This window comes from Balearica regulorum, chromosome 4, assembly GCF_011004875.1.
Source record: "Balearica regulorum gibbericeps isolate bBalReg1 chromosome 4, bBalReg1.pri, whole genome shotgun sequence".
In the NCBI taxonomy this organism is placed as follows: domain Eukaryota; kingdom Metazoa; phylum Chordata; class Aves; order Gruiformes; family Gruidae; genus Balearica; species Balearica regulorum.
This window is the reverse complement of record NC_046187.1, coordinates 50,308,193-50,331,814: the sequence shown is the minus strand read 5'-3', so window position 1 is coordinate 50,331,814 and position 23,622 is coordinate 50,308,193.

Sequence of the window (23,622 nt, the reverse complement as noted above, 5' to 3'; positions counted from 1 at the left end):
GGTCGTACACTTTCTGGTCATCTATATTTACAAAGTAAATTGCAGTCTCAACTGAATATGCTACAATCACTAGATCAAAAATCTTTCTTTTAATATTGATCATTTACCCAGGATTATGGAAATAAATAAATAAATAGAAATAAAATCCTACCAAATCATCCAGCTTTATTGCCTTAGTAGTAACTTCAGAAGACTTCTCTCACTGATGTTTTTTGCAAAAATTGCTGTTCATTAAAAAAAAAAAAAAAAAATCTGTATGTCTGCTCAGTATCTATATTTGTAGTATTTGTTAATGAAAGGGCTTGGAAGTAGAAGCTGATATCCATGGGACTGAAGAACAGAAAAACAGCAGCACATGAGTTAAAAATCTACTTGACAAATACACAGAAAATCAATTCAAAAGATAAATACAAAGACCTTTGCTCAGGAAATCCAAGATCCACACATTGTTGGAGTCTGGGGAAGTATCACTGCATGTTGCTCCCATTCTTTTGTGTTTTCTCCATGCATGCAGTGCTGGGGTGTGCAGCAATTTGGAAACTAAAGGTATGAGAAGGAACAGCTAGAAGAGTGAAATTCCAATGACAAAGACGACTGCTTAAGACTATATATTATCCTGCACATTGTTTATCAAAATTCCTCTTAAAAATGGAAGTAAGCAATCAAGCAAGGAACCTATTGTACTAAACCAGGAAAGTAGAAGAAGCTCTTAGAAATAAAAATAATTTGCACAAAAATTAAAGCCACGTCCTAGAAGAAAAATATGAAATAACATAAAAACTTTAATCCATTAATACGTATTTATTTTGCTAAATATAAACCCCTAATAATAAAAGGCAAAAGAGATTTCAAGGAATAAGCTGTTAATTGCATAAAAGTTACTGAGGAATAAAATCTCCCCCCCCCCCCCCCCCCCCAATACATCAGAAGCAGGAATCCAACCAGAAATAGTTTAATAGACAATTGAAATATACTGACTGAACTTGAGAAAGACAAGGCCATAGTATAAAAGTGAAATGAATTCTATTCACCAACACACAAAGAAGGAGGAGGCGGAGGAGGGAGCAACTGTCTCATATTGAAGTGTCAGATGTCAGAATAATTCAATAGAATACGTTGTAGCAAAGCATCAATATAATACATTTGATAACTAGGACAACTAAGGAAATTCAAATATTAAACTGCTGAAATGCTGATTATGGTAAGTAATCTGTTGGTCAAATCAGCCTCACTGAAGAGCAGCAAGAGGTATCCAGATATTTCTAGACAAAATAAGTGCGTGACTTCAAAACTGAGACTATCAATAAATGCTATGAGAAAGTTAGATTTATTAGATAGTGAAGTTACTATACTACATTGGAAAAGGTCAATGTGCTTTATGCAAAGGGAATGTGATTTGCACCATAATTTTTGCTTCACAGATCTGCTGTAGTCCTTTGATGGAGTCAGTGGTGTGGGTAAAAGATATGTTCAGAACGGTATGCTAAAATCTACAGCTGACTGTGAAGACCTGCAGGAATATTTTGTGATATTAAGTCTGTAAATGGGAATGAAATGGCAGATGAAATTCAGTGTCAATGAATGCAAAATAATGTGTTTGGTGGGAAAAACACAACAACTTTACTATAGATGCACAATAATGAGCTCTGAAAGATCTTGTAGTCATTATGAGTAGATTTCTGAAAACATCAGCTGAATGTTCAGAGGCAGTTAAAGTTGTAAATAGAACTTAGGAAATATTAGGAAAGTAATAAAGAACAGAAATTGTCATTATGACACTATATAATGTCTGGTGAGTCTACATCTTGACTTGTGGGTGTAATTCTGATCATGCCAGTTAAAAAGATGCAGCGGAACTAAGGCAGTTTCAGAGGTGGAAGATAAGTCAGGTCAGAAATATGGAGATTAAAAATACTCTTTACTTTGGAAAAGAGATGACTGATAGGAGGAGTGCATGATAGAATTATGAAAAATCTTGAACAGCACAGATAATACAACCAAGGAAAGTTTACCCTTTGTATCTCATAACAAAATTGTTAGGCAACAGGCTTAAAAAAAATTAAAGAGAAGGCCTTATTCATAGTAAATAAATGCAATGCAGTCACAGTTTCCAGGGAATGACAGAGCTCAAAAGTCTGTCTAAAAGATAAATTAATAAACTCATGTATGATAGGTCTATCAAGACTCAATAAAAACAAAGGTCCAGAGGCAATCTCAAGATAAAAAGTCCATAAACTGCTGCTTACCAACAACTGAGTTACTGCACCAGGAGAGGTGCAACTTTTTTTATGCTTACACTGTCTTTATCCTTTCTCTTGAATCATCCACCAATGTCACTTCTGAGACCTGGTGAGAGGCTTGCTGGGTTTGATACAAGAGATTCTCATGGCATTTGTGTTCTCTTTTTCTGAGCTGTGTCCAAAACCATACTTTTTTGGTGAATCACCTCCTGTAAATAAATGCTACTTATCATATTAAAGATGTGTTGATAGACAGGAATTTTCAAAAGTGCTGTAGAATTAACAACAAAGGTTCTCCCTGCCTTAAAATTTAAGAATCATCAGTGTTGTTTTTTCTATAGCCAGTCACAAGACTCTGAGGTGCAAGTTTTCCTACTGTACAAAGCATCCAGTTTGGACCGCATTTTTTTTTTTTTTTTAAATAAACATTTAAGACAGAAAGCTTTGTAATTCATTTAAATAGGGCTTTTGTGAAGCGTCTGAAAGAGAATTTGTTTTGACAGATAATTTACTGATCACATTATCTAAAGCCTATCCTATTCCTCACTGAGTTTTGTTTCAGATATGGTGGGAAATAAGCCAGTGAAAAAGCACGCTCTTCATTTGTCCTGTTGAACTTATTAAATAAATAAGAATATATTGAAATAATATGAATTTAACTAACCTGGAAAGATTCCATCCATTAACAAAAATTTTGTTTTAGTGGTTATAAAGCAACATTGTACATTAATGAGAGGAAGGATTTTTTATATGATTTTTTTCCCCCAGACCTTTTTTATTGTATGAGATTGAGTTACTAAATGGCTGTCAGACTCTGCCTTAGAGATAGCTTTATTTTAGTGATGAGCAGGGAATTTTTGAGTTGGATCGTGCCTTCCAAAGCACAGATGTACGACTGCACATTGGAGGAAAGGGAGGTTCTTATCAAATCTGTTCTTCTATCTCCATGTTTAAATTAACAATACTTTCAAAGAAACAAAAATACGGTTGATGCAACTTAAAGGACTCGCACAAAAATTGGGGAACAATAAGTTTCATTGGTGATGACAAGAAATTGGTGAAAGCAACTTGATCGTTTGTTAAGCTGGGTACAAGCAAACAAAATGTATTTTAATCCCATCAAGGATGTGGTTGCATATCAAGGACAGAGGAGCAAAATAATTCTTTGCAGAGCAGTGACTGTATCCTAGGAAGCAGTGAAAGAAAAGATTTTGGGATACAGCAAGAAGGAAGGGGGAGTAAGGTTACTTACACATGAACTAACCTTTCATGCTCCCGCTCCCTCAAAGGGTCAATGCGATCTTTGAATGTAGAAATAAGAGGGTTTCAAAACTAGGGCTATTTTTATACTAGTATAGCAATTATTGGAACCATTCCATGGTATGTTTTAGTAATATCTTTAATGTTAAACAAAGGTCCGTATTTTTTAATCTTCATGGTGAGAATTGCTGAGACTGGATGGTGCAGGATTGTGCTGTCTCAGCCAGAAACAAATTCTGGGCAAGAATAATTGTCTCTCTTGTTACATTAATACTTTACATATATCTATATATAAAATGTCCTTTTATAGAGATCACGTACATAGAACCCATGTAAAAATGTCAGATTGACATGGATATTTATCACAGAACCATAGAATGGTTTGGGTTGGAAGGGACCTTAAAGATCATCTAGTTCTAACCCCCCTGCCATGGGCGGGGACACCCGCCACTAGACCACGTTGCCCAAAGCCCCATCCAACCTGGCCTTGAACACTTCCAGGGATGGGGCATCCACAATCTCTCTGGTCAACCTGTTCCAGTGCCTCACCACTCTCACAGTAATTTCTTTCTAACATCTAATCTAAATCGACCTTCCTTCAGCTTGAACCCATTACCCCTTGTCCTGTCACTACACTCCCTCATAAACAGTCCCTCACCATCTTTCCTGTAGGCCCCCTACAGAATTTAAAAAAAATACATTGTCTCCTCTTGTTTTTATAATATGTATTTCCTGCATTGATTGTTTCTATCATGTTATGAAATGGTAAAATATTACTGAAATATATAAATATATATCTCTGAGAATGTGAATATTTAAAAAGTAAATTTATGCTATTAACAGGAAATGTCAGGAATTCTTTATGAATTGAATAACATATGAAATTTTTTCCTAATTTTCTTTGTTTTGCTATTACACTGCCTCACACGTCTGCATATTTTGTCTTCTCAACATCAGTTATCACTAAAACTTACTGGTAATGATGAAGTGAATACACGGCTACAAACTTTCCTCCGGTGGAGTCCCACCAGCGACAGCTGTTGCTTCAGAAGTGCATCCTGTGACTACCCCAGCAGTATCACATAGCCATGTTTCTTTTGCTTCGGCTCAACTGTTTTTCAAACCAGCCTTCTTACCATACTTGAAAAGATTTCAATTTTATCTGGAACAAAATTAGCAATTCAACCAATTTGACTGCAGTCTTCTAAACCAGCCTCATCTCCTCTTTGCCTTTGGATAATGAAAGCTTACAAATGTAAAATCTCCAATTGCTGTCAGAAAAAAAGAACTCCATAAGTTATTGGTATCACTGTAGACTCTTGAGTCTACAAAATGACAATATAATGTACAGTGTCTGAATTTAGCAACTGAATATCATAAATCATAGCTACTTAAAGTGTACCTGATCAGTGCGTTGTTTGAGATTTTATTTGCTGAAGCTCTGAACAGAGCTGATTCTGCAGAGCTAGATATTATACACAATAGAGAGATTCATAGAATAATCATCTGTAGTGCTAGACCAGGACAATATCTGTTCATTACTGTCTTTACATATATGTTCACAATCACAAGCTCAACTGCTATCACATGAAATACATTCTTGGCTTGATCAAAATGAAGAGATTAAAATGGTAAAAGCATTTCAGCCCCAATTTGCATTACCACATGTTATTTACCGAAATAAAACCACATTCATTTTTGCTTGCTGCTCCTCACAAAGGAGCATCAGTAGAGTCGTCTTTATTTTTACCAGACCTTTCTCTAGAGCCACATAGGATACTAAGTCTTACTCATGTTATTGTTCTTTAAGGCTTTGGAAAAGGTGATCTACCAGCAGCTGAGGTCTATATGCTGATCTATATCTACCTAAACTTATCTGTTCTCATTCATCCCCCTGTGGGAATAAATGGCTTTTATGAATTAAAGTGAAATTGTTGAATAAATACCCTATCAGTAGGCTACAGGGTTTTCTATGGCTAGAAATTCATCATGTTTTACTCATTATGTCCTTAAAGTGGTTTTAAGTTCTAAGAACAAAGATCTCATTCCGAGACCTTCAGTGTTTACCAGCATATATCTGCACTTTAACTACTTTCCTATGCTTGTAGCTTAAAGACAGACCCTTTGTGTCATGAAGTTTCCAGGGCTGGTTTTGAGGCTTTCCCTGATTAATTGAAAGAATGAAGCTAATGACTTTGGGGTTCTTTGTGGATCTCCACAGTTCAATTAACTCAATATCAGAATAAATATATAAACATAAATGTGTTGTTATTATTATTATTAATAATATTTGGATTATCACTCTCTTTATAACTCAATTGGTTATTAAAGATAAGAAACCACAAAAAACAATTTTAATTATAATTATGATGTCAACAAGCAGTCAAAAGGTAAGAAGCTGGCTGAAACGACAATGTTTCAATATAGATATAGTAAGAAAATATTTTCATTGTGTATGTTGATATAGCATTGTATATTTCTCCAATGTATGAAAGATTAGATTTCTGGATTGCCTGGATACATGATGTTTTTGCTCAGTGGTGATGCAATGGGTTCCAGATTAGTATGAAAAAATAAATTCAGGGAAGTGTATGTTCCCTTTTTGAAATATTGGTCACACAAGCACACCCTTACTTGACTTCATTAGTTCCAGGCTTAAAGCCAACACAAGATTTACTTCCCTTTCAGTGCTATTTTTATTTACTATTTTTTCCAGCTTGTCTCTTTTTATTTATAGTCAGTAAAGTTTACCCTCAAATGCTCTAAAAGTTCCCCTTACACACTTACCTATCTAGGTGGAGGTTTTGATGAAGCTGTATGACAGATTCAATGCGCATTCCTTATGCAGTTTAACTGACCTAATTCCAACCCACATTGCAACAGTTCAAGAAAATGGTATCATCAGAGAAAAAAAGAAAAAAAACCCACAACAAACAAACCAAATTCACTTATCCCATTCATTTTTGGGTGTACATGCACCATATAAATAGCTGTGCGCCCACAGTTTAGGAGACAGCGCAGCACCTGCCGTCCACTCAACGTAGTGATTCGCTAAAGGCCACAAGAAGAAGCTGCCCACCAACTGGAAAACCTCCAAAGCCAATTTCACAGGAAATTTGTGGAGCCTGATTCTCAGAATCTGATTGCAAAACATATGCCTAAATCCCATTGGCGGGTATTCTCAAGTGCAAGCACACCAGGCACCATAAAGCACACAAAGTGGTTGTACAGTAGACTTCATTAAGGTACACAGTAGGTTCTCTTTCAGAAAATAGCAGCCAGACAGAGCACTGCTGATACTACCACTGTTTTATCTAATTATATCACTCACCCAAGCTGGGAAGGCCACACTTCATTCCCTTCACCTGTCAGGAGGGATTAAAATTCACACCTAATGCTTCTTCTGCAGGTGCTTCTTCATTAGTGTTTTATTTTGGATTGGTGGTGCACTTTTGAAGAGCCCTTCCTCACGTCTCCATTTGGTGCCCTGTGGTTAGCATTGCCTTTCCAGTTGTCTCTACTGCAAGCCCTTGAAGTGTGTTTTCTCATACAATCCTGGGTGGTGATAAACCAGAAGATGTGTTCCAGGAGCACCCTTGTGCCCCCCAACTACTGATGGGCATTCGGTTCTCAGAGGCTAGAGCTAGCCTGAAATAAAATCCTGAAGAAAGAGCGTATACAGTACACATTAGTCATCAGCACTGTCTGCTCTGTTCACATCTACTGCTACTGCGCTGTACTTCTTAGTGTAGCCGTAGCCTGAGAGGTCGGCAGGCACCTCCTTGTCCATCATCTGAAATTGTTTAATGTCAGAGAAAAGAATTCAGAATTCATTTTACTGGAGACACACAAGTGCGTGCACACAAGACTATAAGGTAATGGTTAGTGTACTTCAAATAAAGCTGTGATCCAGGTACTCATTCCTTTCTATGAGAATTGTCTCTCTATTTTTACAGTGTCAGTTTAAGTGCAAAGAGTGCTGGGTTAACTTCTGAATGCTTTCTGTTCCAGTAGAAACTGCCATGCTCATGGACTTTCAGGTAGACTGTTATTTTGTATTGTCTGGGCTCCCTTTGTATCGGATAAACAGCATCAGCAGAATCAGTATCTCCAGTCATGCCTCTTTAAGTCAGATATAATGATGACATGGAATAAAGCACAAACCAGTAATAAGGCTATTGTGATTGTCTGAAGGGTAATCATAAGAAGCATTAATAGACTATTTTCAGGAACATGAAGAGATAGTACTTCACTTCCATGCAGCGCAATAGTTTGTATTTCCTTTAAATTTCCTTTTCTTTGAAATCCAGAGTTTCCCTTTCTAGATGTAAAAAATAATTAGGAGAGCCAAAGTATAAAATATGAATAAGACTGTTCTTCATATTGGGCTTTTAAGGAGCTAATAACTTTTCAGACCACTATCTACATCATGGGACTTATCTGCCCTGACCTATTTCAATGAAAGATACTCAAATAAAATATGCAGTAAAAAGTAATTTAATAAAGGCTATAGATAATCATAAAGAGCAAATTGGGGGGAAAAAAAAGTGACATATAAGAAATAGGACAGATACACTCATTGTCAGTCTGCTAAACTAACTTACTATCGTGTAAGCTTCCTGTGTCCAAGAAATATCCCTATTCAGTGCTGGAGAAAGTAAAAACTTGACTTGCAACATTTTTCTACTTAAAGAAAATACTACTACTCAGTATGGCTTTTTGATTTAATTACAGTCAGATCAGTGAAAAATAGATGGAAAAATCACAGGCATAAGTAGAAAAGTTCTTTTGCTATGTTTACTCTCTGCAGTACAGAGTTATTGCCTAGGATGAACTGATGATTAATTGATGAATCAATACTTCATCCAGACTGTTCTTGCATCTTTACAGTGACAGGAATAATGAAGTTCTGATACAGCAATTGGAACATCTAGTCACTGTGCATTTCATAGCAATGGGTCAAATATTACTTGCATAGTCATACCAATATGGCAAGTGGGAGAGAGTAATGAGTAATTAATAACTAAAATATCATATTAAACCATTCTTCTGACATTCCTGTGAGAGGAGGAGGATCAGCTGAGTCTACTTTGAGGAAAGTAACCCAGCTGAAGTAGGAATGGCGGGAGCACTGGAAACACTCTTCCTGTTTGATGCCCTGCTTTCTGAAAGTAAATTGACATCGACTGATGTGATCTAAATCCAACTTGTACGTAGTCTTCATGGTTGACCAATCCAGCATACTGTAAACTTCTGTGCTACAGTCTACTTGACAGAATAAAAGGATCACTTCTGGGATTGCTGTCTGACGTGCAGAATCATTCTCAATACTGCAATCCCTTAGGAAAAAGCTTTTATCCCCTCAAAGACTTCAGTCCTTGCCTTAAAAATAGATAATCTATACATATGTATCTACATCTGCTTATCAGTAAAACAAGACCTCTTATCTCCAGAATGTGCAAATACTCAAATTAAATCCATTATTAAAACAAAATATTAAATTAACTCAGTGTAACTTCATGGTTCTGTGTATTAAATTGTTAAACATTTAATCTTCATGAAAGTCAGTGAGAGGCATACTGTCACTTTCACCAGTGAAGTAAACAATTGAAAATGTAAACTTTCAACTGAATTTAGGGTTTCCAAAGAGAAGGCAGCTTTTACATCATGGCAAAAAAGCAGTGATTGATCAAACCATTCCACATGAAATTGTACAGTTCAATGAAGATGCAGATGTACTGTAGATTATAAGCACTATTTTTTCTTGTAGCTGGATGGTCCCTGCCTGCCTCCCCCCTTCCCCCAGTAATTTAAATGCCAGTTTAAAAAATGATGTAACAAGGCAGTGACATTTTCATTGGCTATTCTGTTATCATGTTAATTGGAGCATGGAAAGTAGATAAGTCAGAAAACAATCATTTTATCTCTGTAACACCAAGGAACTCCAGGTGATGGAGACTTTCAAGACCTACTTAATTATTGTATCATATTTTACATCCAAAAAATCCTCCATTAACACAGCATTAATGGAGTAAAGTGTAATATACAATAATTAGAAAACAGAACAACTAAGGCAGACTTGTAAATCCCAGTCATACTGTTTTTTCTGCGTATGCACCAATTTGATGATTACTCCATGCACTTGAGGTAAGGGAGAATTTGAATTACACTGAATATTTTTAAAAAATGCAAATACTTCCCCCATAATAAGCTGCAGTGCTTGACATAAGTCTGTGGAGTTACTTAGAATGTAAGAGGTGCTGGTCTACACATAACTGATGAAAACCAATGGGGAGCTACATTCAGACCACATAAATAGAAATACACCCTCTGGATTACAAACAGTGGTCCAGGCCACAAGTGCTTAGAAGGTGAGAGCATAGCTGTTTGCACATACCTCATTGCAGTGTGAGATGCATTCCTCATGGTCTTCCTAAAGGTGACACCACCAATCAAACCAAAATCATGGACCCAATGACGGACCTGTCAGATGGTACAGGGCTGTTTTAAACTGCAGATAAACGAAATGGTTGTAATGGTCACTTCTGGTCCTGAAACCCATGAATCTTTTGTCATGTCACGCTTAAAAAGTGCAGTAATCTATATGTTTAGATTTCCTAGTTTGAAATTATGATTTCTGAACACCTTTTAATGTTCTTAAACATGTTTTAAACCTCATAGCTGATAATGGTTTCTGTGTAACGTTTCATGTTCTTTATCACTCAGTGAAGATACTTTGAAGGAGCAGTGGGGTATTCTCTACCTTCCTCAATCTCTTCCTTTTCTTTACTTTCTTCTCCCAGTGTTCTTTTTCCCTTTTTCTCTTTTCTCTCCTCTTCCTTTTTCTCACCTTCATTTGGTGACATGAAAGACAGAGAGTGTCATGGTTTAACCCCAGCCAGTAACTAAGCACCAGGCAGCCACTAGCTCCCTCTGCCCCCACCCCCCCCCCAGTGGGATAGGGAGGAGAATTTAAAAAAAAACAAAACAAAACAAAAAAACCCCAACTCGTGGGTTGAGATAAAGACAGTTTAATATGATTTTTATATATAAAAATATAAATATAAAAAAAAAAGTGATGCACAAATGCAGTTGCTCACCACTTGTGGAGAAAAAACCCAAAACCTGATGCCCAGTCTGTTTCCCAGCAGTGATCCTGCCTCTTGGCAAGCTTCCCCAGTTTTATACCGAGTGTGATACCATACGGTATGGAATATCCCTTTGGTCAGTTGGGGTCAGCTGTCCTGGCTGTGTCCCCTCCCAACTCCTTGTGCCCCCCCAGCCTCCTCGCTGGTGGGGTGGTGTGAGAGGCAGCAAAGCCCTTGGCTCTGTGTAAGCACTGCTCAGCAGTAACAAAAACATCCCTGTGTTGTCAGCACTGGTTTCAGCACAAACCCAAAACATAGCTCCATACCAGCTACTTTGAAGAAAATTAACTCTATCCCAGCCGAAACCAGCACAGAGAGCTAAGCCAAGGAAGTGAGTTTTTCACTTTGCTCTGAAGCCAGGGAGATTTGCGGTCATTCTAATCTCTGCTGGTAATGAGTTCCCAAGCCTGGGTGCTGCTGCTGAGCAAGCCATCTTCTGCTCTTATGGGCTTCGCTCTCATGATTGACAGCTTCATTGCTCCTAAGGAACGCAGCTGTCAGGGCATAGATTTGTTGCAAAAAAACCCAACAACCCCCAAACCAACCAGACAAATAAAAATGTGCTCTCCAGCCTGCCTGGAAGTAATACCTTGGATAGCTCTACGTTAACACGTATTCAAGTAGAATAGAAACCGGTGTGTGTTCTTTTAGCACATTTGTCCTGAAATCCATGTGATAGAAATAAATGGGAAGCTTGCTATGTGAGTTCTTTTTGGTATTTGTTGGTTTTTTTTATCATCAGTGAAATACGCAGCTATGAGCTGGAAGAGATACATACTTATATGGGCCAAATCCTTGACTAAGAAGATGCTATTTTTACATCCTCATTTCCTGAGTGCAGCTGCACCTCCAAGCCAAAAGCAGGAAGCCTGTAAAAATAAGTCTAGAGTCCAGTTCCTAAATCCATGTTTAAGAGCCTGATAAAGAGCCATTTGAGGGGTTTGTTTTAAACTTTGAGCTGGTGGAAGTGTTACACTTTTGTGACTCAGAATATTCCTTCAGGCACCCAGATTTGGGCCTAAGACCAAACATTGAACATGCTTTCTCTAAACCTTTGTTTAGTTTTGAATTTCTTTACATGTTTTTTGGGCTCTTACAACTGCATCGTAGGAGTTACTTCAATTTATCACTGAAAGACTAGGTAAGATTTAATATTTTTTTACATGCCTTTTGTTTATTGGCACATTGCAGCCAAATTAGGGATTGAACTGAGCAACCCCCCCTCCCAACCTTTACTTCTGCAAACACTTGATGTGCTTAATTTTTCCTAACTTCTGTTATTTCAAACAAATCACCACTTAGTGTTTTCGAGGCCATTTTTCTTTGCTTAAACATTTTCGTAGTGTTTTGTAACAGAAAATTTTAATGCTCGATTCCCAGCGCCACGACCCCTCACCATTTGAAACTGTTATTTCAAGCCTTTGCATGGCCTCAGCTGCTCAGCTGTAGAAAACATTTTCTCCAGCAGCAGCAGCAGCAGCAGCAGCTGGTGGCTGCTTGGCAGGCTCGGCAGCCAGCTGCGGGGCCAAGGCTGCCAGCACCGCTGGGGCTGCGACGCGGATGCAATGCCCATGCCAGCTGCCGCCATGCCGACAGGCTCGGGTACCCCTTTAACTCTACGTCAGAAAACTTTGTGTGTGTGCCTCTGTTTCAGTTCAAGGGGCTTCAAGAAGGAGTTAGGAGGTTTTGGGGTTTTTTTTAATTAATGCAAAAAAGATGAGGTCACTGCCAGGTCGTCATAATTTCCTTCCAGTGTCCCAGCCTTACAGACTCTCCCTCCTTGAATGCTGAACTTTCTTTGCTCGGTAGGCAGGCAAGCAGGCTGTCTGCCAAGCCAAAAACCCTGTTGTTTTGGTGCACTCTCACACATGACCCAGGTATCTGTGACTAGGTTTTCAATGATGCCCCGAGGAGTGGCGATGCCTGCGAGTCACTGCCACCTGGAGGAGTTCAGGTTAAGCTGGAAGAGCATCTCTACCTCCAGTTGTGTTTTAACTCTTCAGAATGGCTTCCAGGTTTCATTTGGCACCCCGACAAAGAAATTAGACTGGAAGCTAGGTTTAAATATAAATAAAGGTGTATGTGTGCGTGCATGTGTTTAAATCATGGTTTATTAAAGCAAAAGGGAATTGGTATAAATAAAATATGACTTCTCTTCGCAGGAAACCATGTCCACATTGTTTTATTACCTTTAATCATGTAGTGCAAACACAGCTGGAATTCTTTCTTTATTTCTCCACTTTCCTCATTTTAAAATGGACCTATTTATTTTATTATTATAAATAATATTCATGAGATATGTGAAAGCTTTAACATTTTATAAACTGTGCTGCATTTCTGTTTAGCAAGCGCTACAGCTCTGTTGCATCTTTAGGTTCTTGAATATTCAGATTTCAATATCAAACCTCTGGCTATCTAATAATTGTGAAAAAGTCGGTAGTGTTTTCTGGGGTGATAATAGACATTCCAATAAAAAATATTTCCTCAGCATTCCAGTGATATTGAGGGTAGCAGGTCACATCTAATAAAAAAATCTCCTATTTTCTCTGATATTTTGCCAATTACATGCAGTTTCCATTCCAATGGTACAAGGCTGTGTATACACTCCCAAAGTGCTTTTTAAAGATTATATTTACTTAGTAAATATTACTGAGTTCCAAGAGCAGTTTATAATTCAAATCATGGACTGGATACACATTGATTCTTAATTTTCAAGTCAGATTTTAAACATATACAGTTAATGATTTAGCTCTCTAGTCAACAAATACATTACACGTGAAAGTGCAAATGCCTCCAGCTGAGCACCCTGGGAGACAGCTCAGATGAGCTGTGCAACGATTTGGCCAAAATCCATCTGAGGCTTGTACACCTCTTTAAATAAACCTTTTAAATGGCACAGCATAAAAAGCCTCTCTTTGGCTTATCTCCCTTTTCACACATAAGGTGCTGATGGGAAGGGAGATGGAAATTAATTTTGATGCACACCCAGAGCCCATTATTTTGTCATCGTGACAATGCTTCGGACGGTTTGGTCTTCAGGTTCAATTTGGGGCATGCACCCGCACGTTGAACGTGGCTCCAAAGATACTGCCGCAAGTTTGTTCAGCCCTGTCCACCCACAGGTCCTCGCCTCCAGGGCACATCCCAAGGTACACAAGATCTTTTGTACAGAAAACTACAGTGGTGCTACGCTACCTGCAGGATTAAACCATACCACTCCCTAAGTTTGCAAAATTGATCTCTGACTCATACAAGAGCGAATAGTCCCATCTACCAGACTTTCTTCCTTCTGGCTGCATTAGATATATCTATTACAAGAACTAAGTGTTCAAACGGGATGTCGCTTTTAGGCATTATGTCCATAAGTGCTCAGTGACTGTAGCAGTGAAAAGATTTTTCAAGGCTAAAAAGAGATTATTTAACCTGAGATAGAAATTCAAAACATTCCTGATTTTCCCAATTAAAAAAAAAAAATCCCTCTCTTGCAAACCAAAGCTTACATACAAGTAAGGTTTCTAACCAAATATTAACATTTTATTTTCAATTCCTCAGCCTAATTTTGCTTAATATTTTATTATTTAGTTTAGGGCTATATGGTCTGACAAATTTTCCATTTGCATATGAGGAGTGGAATTGCTTAGCATGACTATTTCTATTGTGCTCTTCGTCACATCACCTAACTTCAGACTTGACTGGAAAGTTAGAAATGGGTTGGTAGACTCATCTGAAAAAAGACTCACCTGAAAAAGATTTTTGAGATTCAGTTGATTAAAATGTTTTAAAGGATTTCTAAATGGGTAATGAACATTCAGTTTCAAAATTCTCCACAAGCAACTAAATTTACAATCTGAATTTAAAAATTGCTGAACACCTTCTCAGTTCAGAAGAAAGCTTATTAAAAATATACCCTGGCAAATTAAAGCAGCTCTCCATCCTTTAATTAGGACTTCATTTCCTGCTATATTTTCCATTAAAATTTTAACAGACATTATTCAAATCTTTATGATTAACAGGACAATTATATTCCCTCCTCCACAGAAATAGGTCTTTCTGCTTCTTTTTTCACCTAAAATAATTTCTCTCAAGATCTTTCTTATAGATCAACCATCACTCTCTATATTTTTCTCACATTTTGGCAAAATTTTTCTTTTAATTTCCCATATCATTGGCTTTCTCTTCCTCTTTTCTTTCTGGAAAGGTTTCTGGGCTTTTTCTCCTCTACTCTAGGCTTTTGGGGGTTTTATTTGTTTGTTTGTTTGTTTCATACATTTTTAATATGTGGTTGGATTTACTCCTCCCCTCCTTTTCTTTTTCTACAATTTTTTCTCTTTACTGTTTTCCCATATTCATCTTGCATCTCATTCTCTGAAGCTGTCCTTACTTGTTATTATTTGGCTTGGGGACTTATGAACACTTGCAATTTGCCATTAGCTGGTGCGTCATGAGAGGAGAAGGACCCAAGAGTTGTGTTTAGGGTTAGTTGAATCACTTCTACCTAATGATGGCGAATAGACAGTGGAAGGAGGGGCTGTCCTCACTCACCTGGAACTTGGGGGGACTGACCTTGCCCCCTTCCTGCCTCTGGGAACAATGAACTATTCCACGTTTTAAGCAGATATCCTCATCTTGTGTCATGACTGAAGAAAACCATAGCTCAAAGGGCCTTCACATAAACATATGGTGCAAATATATGTTCCAGAGAAGAAGTCTCTAACCGCTTCCCTCCACTCACTTGCTAATAGAGAGATTTTGCATCAGGCAGCTGAAAACATGAAGGGGCTGGGGAATTTCCTGAGGTCAGACTTTCCACCAGTAGGTGTGATAATGGTAGGAACTGAGGGGAGAAGGAGTGAGGTTTTTTCCTTCTTTTGAGTGGTGAAAAAAAGCATGTACAAAATTGTTATTACCTAAGTGGAATGTTGTTACCGAAAGCTAAATTTAGCAGAATGCTAGACTTAATTGCTCTTTGGAAAAATTCTCAGGGAGCTCAGATATAACCACAGGCAGTTCTTTGGCTTTCTAATTTTTCATCTTCATGGGAGAACATTGTTAGAGTATGCAGGCAGGGGACCCTGGCCTGAGGTTTACTGAACAGAAAATGAGAAACTACTGAGCAGAAATTGCTGGACATAACAAATAACAAAGTGAGAAGCTGACAAAAATTACAGATAGCGCTAGGAGGAATGACCAGCTTTCACAGACTTTTAAGGGGGAGTTATGTGAAAAATGGACAGTCTTCGCAGACAATTAGAGGGGAGTATTGAGGACCTTTGGGGGAGTACAATCTTGTGTTGCCAGCAGTACCTAGGTAAGTGTATCAGTACTATCACAGTAACCGTTTAAGTAATACCAGTAGGTCATACTATATAGGGCTGATATTACCCAGGGAAAAGTACCAGAAATACCAAATTTTGGTACACATATAGCAAACCCACTGGGGAAAAAAGTAATTATGGTTGGGCTTTTTACTTGGATGGAGATAAGAGCAGAGAAAGGGAGGGGGTCAAGGTGTTTGGGGAAAGAACAAGATTGGGAAAACGGAGAGAACGGAGGACAAAAGGGTCTGGTCTAGTGTAATTGATCATAAGCATGCCTTTATAAACAGTTGTTTGTGCCAAAGGCTATAATACACTATACACATGTGTGTGTGTTTTTATTTCATGTAAACATAAAGTCAACCCATCTCTTCCTTCCCTCAAAGTTTTGTAAGGTAATATGGCAGCAGAGGAAGATGATTTAAAATCTAAGAGGAGGAAATACACTCCACAAAATCTTGAGAAGGTAAAACTGGATTGCATTTTATAGGTTTGATAGAAACTTTGTCTCCTGATACAACAGCGGCTGTAGGACAGATGGTGATTTATAAACAGGAGAATTAGAAATGCAAGTTTGGCAACCTGTATCTGTTTAGCCTGCAGTAATAATTGATATTAGGCACCATGTCTTGGAGATAAGTTTCATATACTGCTTTAATTTTTTATTGACTTAATTTATATATTGTATAAAATGAATAACCTACCAGTGGAAAGGGCATTTTTTTTACCCTTATGTTAAGAATCATTTCACTTTCTTCTAAACACAAGTACCTTATAGGAAATTTTTAACTGCTATTTCTATTATATGCATTTCCTGATATAGGCTTGTCCTGGTTTTCAGCTGGGATAGAGTTAATTTTCACAAGAAGCTGGGAGGGGAACAGCCAGGACAGCTGACCCAAAATAGCCAAAGGGATATTTGATATCATGCTCAGCATATAAGGGGAGAGCTGGCCAGGGAGGAAGGATGGCTGCTCAGGACAGGGCTTGGCATTGGGTTCTAGGCAGTGAGCAAATTACATTGTGTATTGCCCACTCTGTACTGATCTTGTTATTTTCCTCTTCTTTTGCTGACCTAGTTAACTGTCCTTATCCCAACCTACAAGTTTTACCTTTTTCTTCAAATTCTCTTTCCCATCACTCCTGGGGCTGGAGGAGTGAGCAAGTGGCCATGTGGTGCTCAGCTGCTGGCTGGGGTTAAACAACAACAAGGCTTAAAATTGATGTATTTTAAAGCATTGTCTAAATTTAAATATATTGTTGTCATGAGAAGTCTTAAAATAATAAATTAAATAAATAAAATAAAAAGGGATTTGAAAATATTTAAGACTTGTAAATATGGTTGTTGATATTAAGGAGAGGCAGGAGATTCTTTTTGTACTTTTACTATATGATAATATTATTTTACTTATACAACTTGATTCCTGTAATTTTTAAGCCCCTAATGTTTTGAAGCAAGACCGTTTGCTGAAATATCAGGAAATTTTAATCTGTTCTGAATACAGGTTAATCAAAATTCCCTCAATTTTGGCTATATTTGAGAATCATAGACAATGAAATTACAATTCCACATTCTAATATATTCCACCTAGAATGCAGTGGAAAGGCTGAAGGAATAGTTACTAGCTGTAAATTAGGGAATCCCTGTCAGCTGCAGTCTCACATTAAGCTTGATACAACACATCTGGGGCTCTCATATTTAATTCAGTCTTATAAATAATAAACTCCTCTTTACTCAGCAGGTTTGTTACTGCACTCTCATACTCTAGTTAATTTGGGTTCCTTGAAAGATAATCATGTTCATTTTAAAGAAAGTAGCAAAAAAATAGACTGCATAGATGCCTGTCTTTCTCACATTGAAGTTTTCATAAACTAGAGCTTGGGACATCAAAGAAGATTCTCTGCTTATGCTTGGAGTAATATTGGGGCAAAAGTAAGATTTTCCAGTAAGACACATCTAATTTAAAATAGAGCCAGGTATCACTAAGAGTTGATAAACTGCAATATTTTTAAAATATTATGAATTTAATCACGTTTTAGAATTATTATTGTATTTTTATAATGAGTTAGGCACTTTTCAAGGTGCTGATTAACAGCATCTCTCTCTCGAGCAGAGCTGGGCTCCACAAACAGAGCTATTTCAAAGCCATTGTATCACCTGTGTTTCACATAAGGCCTACCTGAGGCCACAACAAAGTCAGCAGTAATGACAGCTTCTCTGGTCCTAATGTACACAAACTCTGACCTGGGTCATCTGTACAATTAAATTATCTGATTTTCTAATTATTTCAACTATTCAGTTAGTTTGTAGAAGTCAGTCAGTTTCAATACATCACTTCTGCATCATTCAGTGGATCCAATGCCATTGGTTCACTGAAGACCATTTAATTACCATCACATCCATGGCTATAGAAAATTTGAAGGTTGGTTTTGGTTTTGTGGGGGGTTTTTTAATATGGATACAAAAGTCAGAATGTTATCTGAAGAGTGTTTGCATTTCCTAAGCTTCTAACTAGCTAGATGTTAAAGCAGAGTCTTTTCCAGAGGATCCCTTATAAAAAAAAAAAATTTAAAAAATTGCAAATGTCTTGACTCTCGTCTCATTATTTTAAATGCTTACTATGTCTTAAATAGAATAAAATTTACAATTATTAAACTTCTAAAAGGTATCTGTATATGTCTAAATCTGAAGCATAAGTAGATACTGGGGAAACATATACCAACTCATTTGCTGAACAGCTCTGTGTCTCTTATTAACTCATTATTTCACCTTTATATAATGCATATACATACATGAACATGCACACATTCCTGCATATGCTTGTACATATCTGTATAAGAATACAGATATTCTTGTTTTGCACTAGTTGTTGGATCAAGGTTAAATGATACAACGACCCAACAGTAAAGCTTCTGAAACCTTTGGTTGAATATGAGAAAGATCACAAACTTACAAAACCATCTTATTTTGTCATTGGAAACAGAGAATATTATTCCAGTTAAGAATATGGCACAAAGATAACACAGAAGGTCTCTTTGAGACTTACTGCTCTAGAGAAGCATGATCATACATAGGGCTTACCTAGGTACTTTCTTTTGACCTTTTTTTCTGTGAATTAAACTAACAAAGATTGTACTATTTAACTTTTCTATTACTCATTTTCTTAAAATGAGTTGAAATAACACTATATTTATCTAAAGAATCTGTATTTGTAATAGCTGTGTTACTGCTTGACCTGGGTGTCTTGGGTGTAAAGCATGTAAAGCACCTTTCAGATTTGAAAGCTATGTTTCTGTCAACCACAAGTAGAAATACAGCCAGTGATCTCATTCAATTTCTATGTGATACTCTTTTCACAGTGAAGAACCATTACAAAATGTAGCACATTATTTACAACTGGCAGCTTCTGGTTAGAAAGGCTCAGGGCTGGGATCAGAACAAGTGATGAAGGTCAGGACTGAAATACATTCATTTTTAAGGATGCAATAGTAAGCTTGAACTTCATTTACTAAGGAATATGGGTCGCTGACTTTGCCCATTCTGGACACAGATACATGGTATGTGTCAATGAGATTGCGGTGCAAGGAATGCAAATAGAATCTGCTTTGTATCCAAGGACAGTGCTCCTTCATTTGCAAGAATGTTGAATTAATTCAAACAATGAGAACACAGAAAAAACAAGCATCTTTTTTTTTTATCTATCTATTTCGTTTTCTCTCAGAACTGTTCATATCAGTATCACCTAGGATACCCTGGAAAGATGCATCGGCTCATAATTTTAACTCAGCCCAGGTGGGAAAACTTGCAGAAGTTAGGAGGCAAGGATTGTTTTGTCTTCCACATTAATAACAGACTGGACTTTTTTGTGTTTGGTTTTTGTTTGGGTTTTTTTGTTTGTTTGGGGTTTTTTATGGTCATTTGCTTTTTTTCACTCACCATTCAACCAGAGCATCAGATTTAAAAGCAGCAAGTGACAACACATACTGAAGTAGTGCTCTATCAGTACAGTCATGTTACTCCTCCATAAGGAAAGCACTGTATTTCAGAGAACTTCAGTAAATTCTGTGGGCTTCAACATAGAGCATATGCTCAAAGTTCACTGTCATTCAAACTTTGTTGGTTTGGGCTTTTGGGTTTTTGTTGTTGTTGTTGTTTTGGTGTTTTGTGGGGTTTTTTGTTTGTTTAAGAAAAATATATTGTAATATTAAATGTTAGGGAGGCTTCTGAAGTCTTTATCTTAGCATGGTAACAGTGTATAGTACTTTAAGACTCTTGTCTTATTGCTTGCTTCAGTGAAGTGAACTTTTTCAGGCAAATTACTGTAAACAGCAAAATACTTCTTTCTGACTTAACTTCCCTAACTAGAGCGACAGTCAACATGGTTTTATGGAAGCGGCTGGAATTCAAGGTATTGAGGCATCTGTTTGACATTTGTGACCGTCAGGGTTCAAAGATGTGGATCACTATGTAAATAGTCAACTATAACTTCCTTCAGTTTATGCAGAGAAGGAAATACCCCAATATTGTTCCGATAAGGAACAGAAATACACTTCATTTTTGTTCTCTGTGTGTGTGTGTGTGTGTGTGTGTGTTTTAAAAGAGCAGCCTAGAATCCATTAAGTTTAAAACAGATTTGCTCCTAAGCTCTTGCTTTTTAAACAACTTAAACAGAATGACATGATAATATGAAGTCCATTAGAAAACCAGAAATAATAAAATATGACAAAAACCATAGCTTTAAACCATATTCAAACCTGCCAAATTAACATAGTTCTGCAGTAATTCATCTAAAGCAGCACAGTCAACACCAAAGAGAACTAAATATGTGGCAAATACCATTTTTGTCACAATTTTTCTTCCAAATACTCCTTTCCTTGATATTATGCCCTATGCTAATAATATGCCTATAGGCTCTACTAATGAGAATATTTTATGTATTATAGCCCTTATTTTGATATAAGCAATGTATTTCTTTTGGTGCTTAATAACACCAATCTTATTGCTGATTGAGCCAAAGGATAACCTGCGATTTAAAATAAATTTCATATAATAGAATAATAAAATTTCTAACTTCTGTTGCTTTCAATAACAGGTTGTGCTTATATATCAATTTTAAAATAATATATCCTAGTGTTCACTGAGCCCTGATAATTCTTTAAATAACATCCTCCTTCTGTTCCAAAAAATGTTAAATCCTGACTAGGACAAACTTACAGTCTAAACATTCCCCATTCCTAGGTTAGAAATATATTATGTAATATAGTAACTCAAATAACAGCTTCACTTCCTCTGAAGTGTAAATAGAGACTTTCATTCACTTCGCTAAGTGGTGAGGACTTCTCAAATGCCTGTGGAAGTAGATCCTGAAAGGGACAGATTTTTTTCTCTTGGTAGTGAGATTTTTGGGAGAGGTGGTGCATTTTTTATGTTTTCCGTGTCTTCGTTAAGCATTTTGTCAGTACACTCCTATGCAAATGCAATTACAAAAAATATAAAAATACATGGACAGAAAATATATAAACTAAGAAAATGCAATGCAATGGTAAATTACAAACTTTATAAACACAATCAAAACATCTCATATTCCTCTCATTTATCAGTTACAAGCTTGGACTTCTTATCTGTGCAACAACTAAAATCCTGGAAATATACATACCTGCAACTTTACTGAGATAAGTAAACCAATCTACTATGATGGAACTGACTAAAAGCACAAAATTACTTGTACGTATAAAATGGTACATTTGGGGACGTTTGGTCTTCTTTCCCCTGTAAGAGACTGATTTTTTTGACTTTTACAGAGGTTAGAGGTTTTATGATCAGAATCTAAGGCAACAGTGCTGGCCATAACCCTAACAAACTGCTGGTTGATGGAGAAACACAGAGACATGGAAGAAAAAGATGGAGAACTTTCACAAGGAATTGCTTGTCACAAAGATCTCTAAAGAGAAAAGGTAGGTAGAGCTGTGTGAAAAATAGGATTCATGCCCCATAAAGTGTTCTTAGTCTTTGGAAAGACTTTGTCTTGCAATATGCCAGTACTGACATGCCAAAAAAAAAAATTATGCTAGAAGGAGTTTACTGTAGATAGCAAAATGTTTTGTTTCTAAAAATTGATTCCAATAAAACATTTTCAAAATGTCACTGTGTTTACATTTCATAATACCATTTTGTTTTGAATTTTCACATAGAATATCAAAATGTTTATGTGAAAAGTACATTCTTAACATTAAAAAACAATTTCAAGGAAAGCACATATTTTTGTCAAAAAAAAAATTTTGAGGATAAAAAATTTCAAATAACTATGGAGAATTATCTGTACCCTGGAAAAATTCAAGAGCATTGTTGCATTCTGTGGAAGATATAACTGCTCTAAATACTTCACACCCATCATGGAGAGCCAAGTAAATGATACGCTGTGTTGACACAGGCTCTGACAATCAAATTGTGTGAATTGTACATACTGAAGGTTTATGCATATTAATAAACATGGTCTTCATATCATGCTATTCCACAAGGCATAGTTACACCTCATTTTATGAAAAAAACTTTTCCCAGAAATGTATTTTGTATGCCAACACTGATAGCCAGAACCCTGATGCTCTCCTGACCGAATCTGTATTGTGTGGTCAGTGGATGCCACCCAGTCCGAGTTTCCAGCCATTGGAATTACACTGAGAGTAAATAGATGGGCATCGTTCATGTGAAAAACAATGAAAACTAATTTCTCAAGAATTGACACCTAAGCACAAATAAGTTGGTAGGAACTAGCTATTTGACACACAGGGAGCACCTAATCTCATCTGCCAGTAATAACGTTGTCATATGAGCAGATGCTCGTACGCTCATTCGGAAACAGACACACCTCACTCTCTGACCCTGAGAGGAAAAGAAAGCAGGCTTCCTGGAAGGAAATTATTATTTATCGTTTTTTGTCTCTTGTCTTCCTTTCTTTTCCTGTTAAAATTGCTGAATTATTACTGGGCTGAAAGCACACTTGAATAATGTAATCAATCCCCCAGTTATTTAACGAGTTATTTAATTCGAGTGATATGTGGCCATTGGGATTAGGTGGCTGGTTATATCTTACAATCCAAGTATGGATTGTACGCTGTTATTTATTAACATTATTACAATATAAAATAAGTACCCATTTTACCAAATGTACCAAAAGGCCAATATCTTACCTACACAGTTTCTGTTATGAGGACTAAAGAGTAACAATAAAGCCCCAAGTATTTTATTTTGCTTCCTAGTTCAAAAAAGGAACTCTCAGTACTGTTCTCTCACTATGTTTGGTGGTATTGTTGGTTGCTAATAATGTATTTAATCTATCAACAATCATACTTCACTGAAGATGATAGCATGCTCGATCAACTCTCTTTCAGGTTAAATGAAGGAATATCTGGAGACAGCTGAAGGAACAGAAGCTACTGATAGAGGCACTGTTCTTCATAGAGAGGCTGGAACAAGAACTCTGGAAAAGTAAAGCTGCTTCTGTTACAAATAACAAATGCTATGGCAGAGGAATTGCCAAGCTGTATGGAAAATCTCAAGGGTAAAGAACTGAAAAGATAGAAAAAATGAGTTTAGCTGAAGGAGGAAACAATGAGGAAAGGTTCTTTTTGGCAGATATCTTGCTAGAAAGACAGTATGAA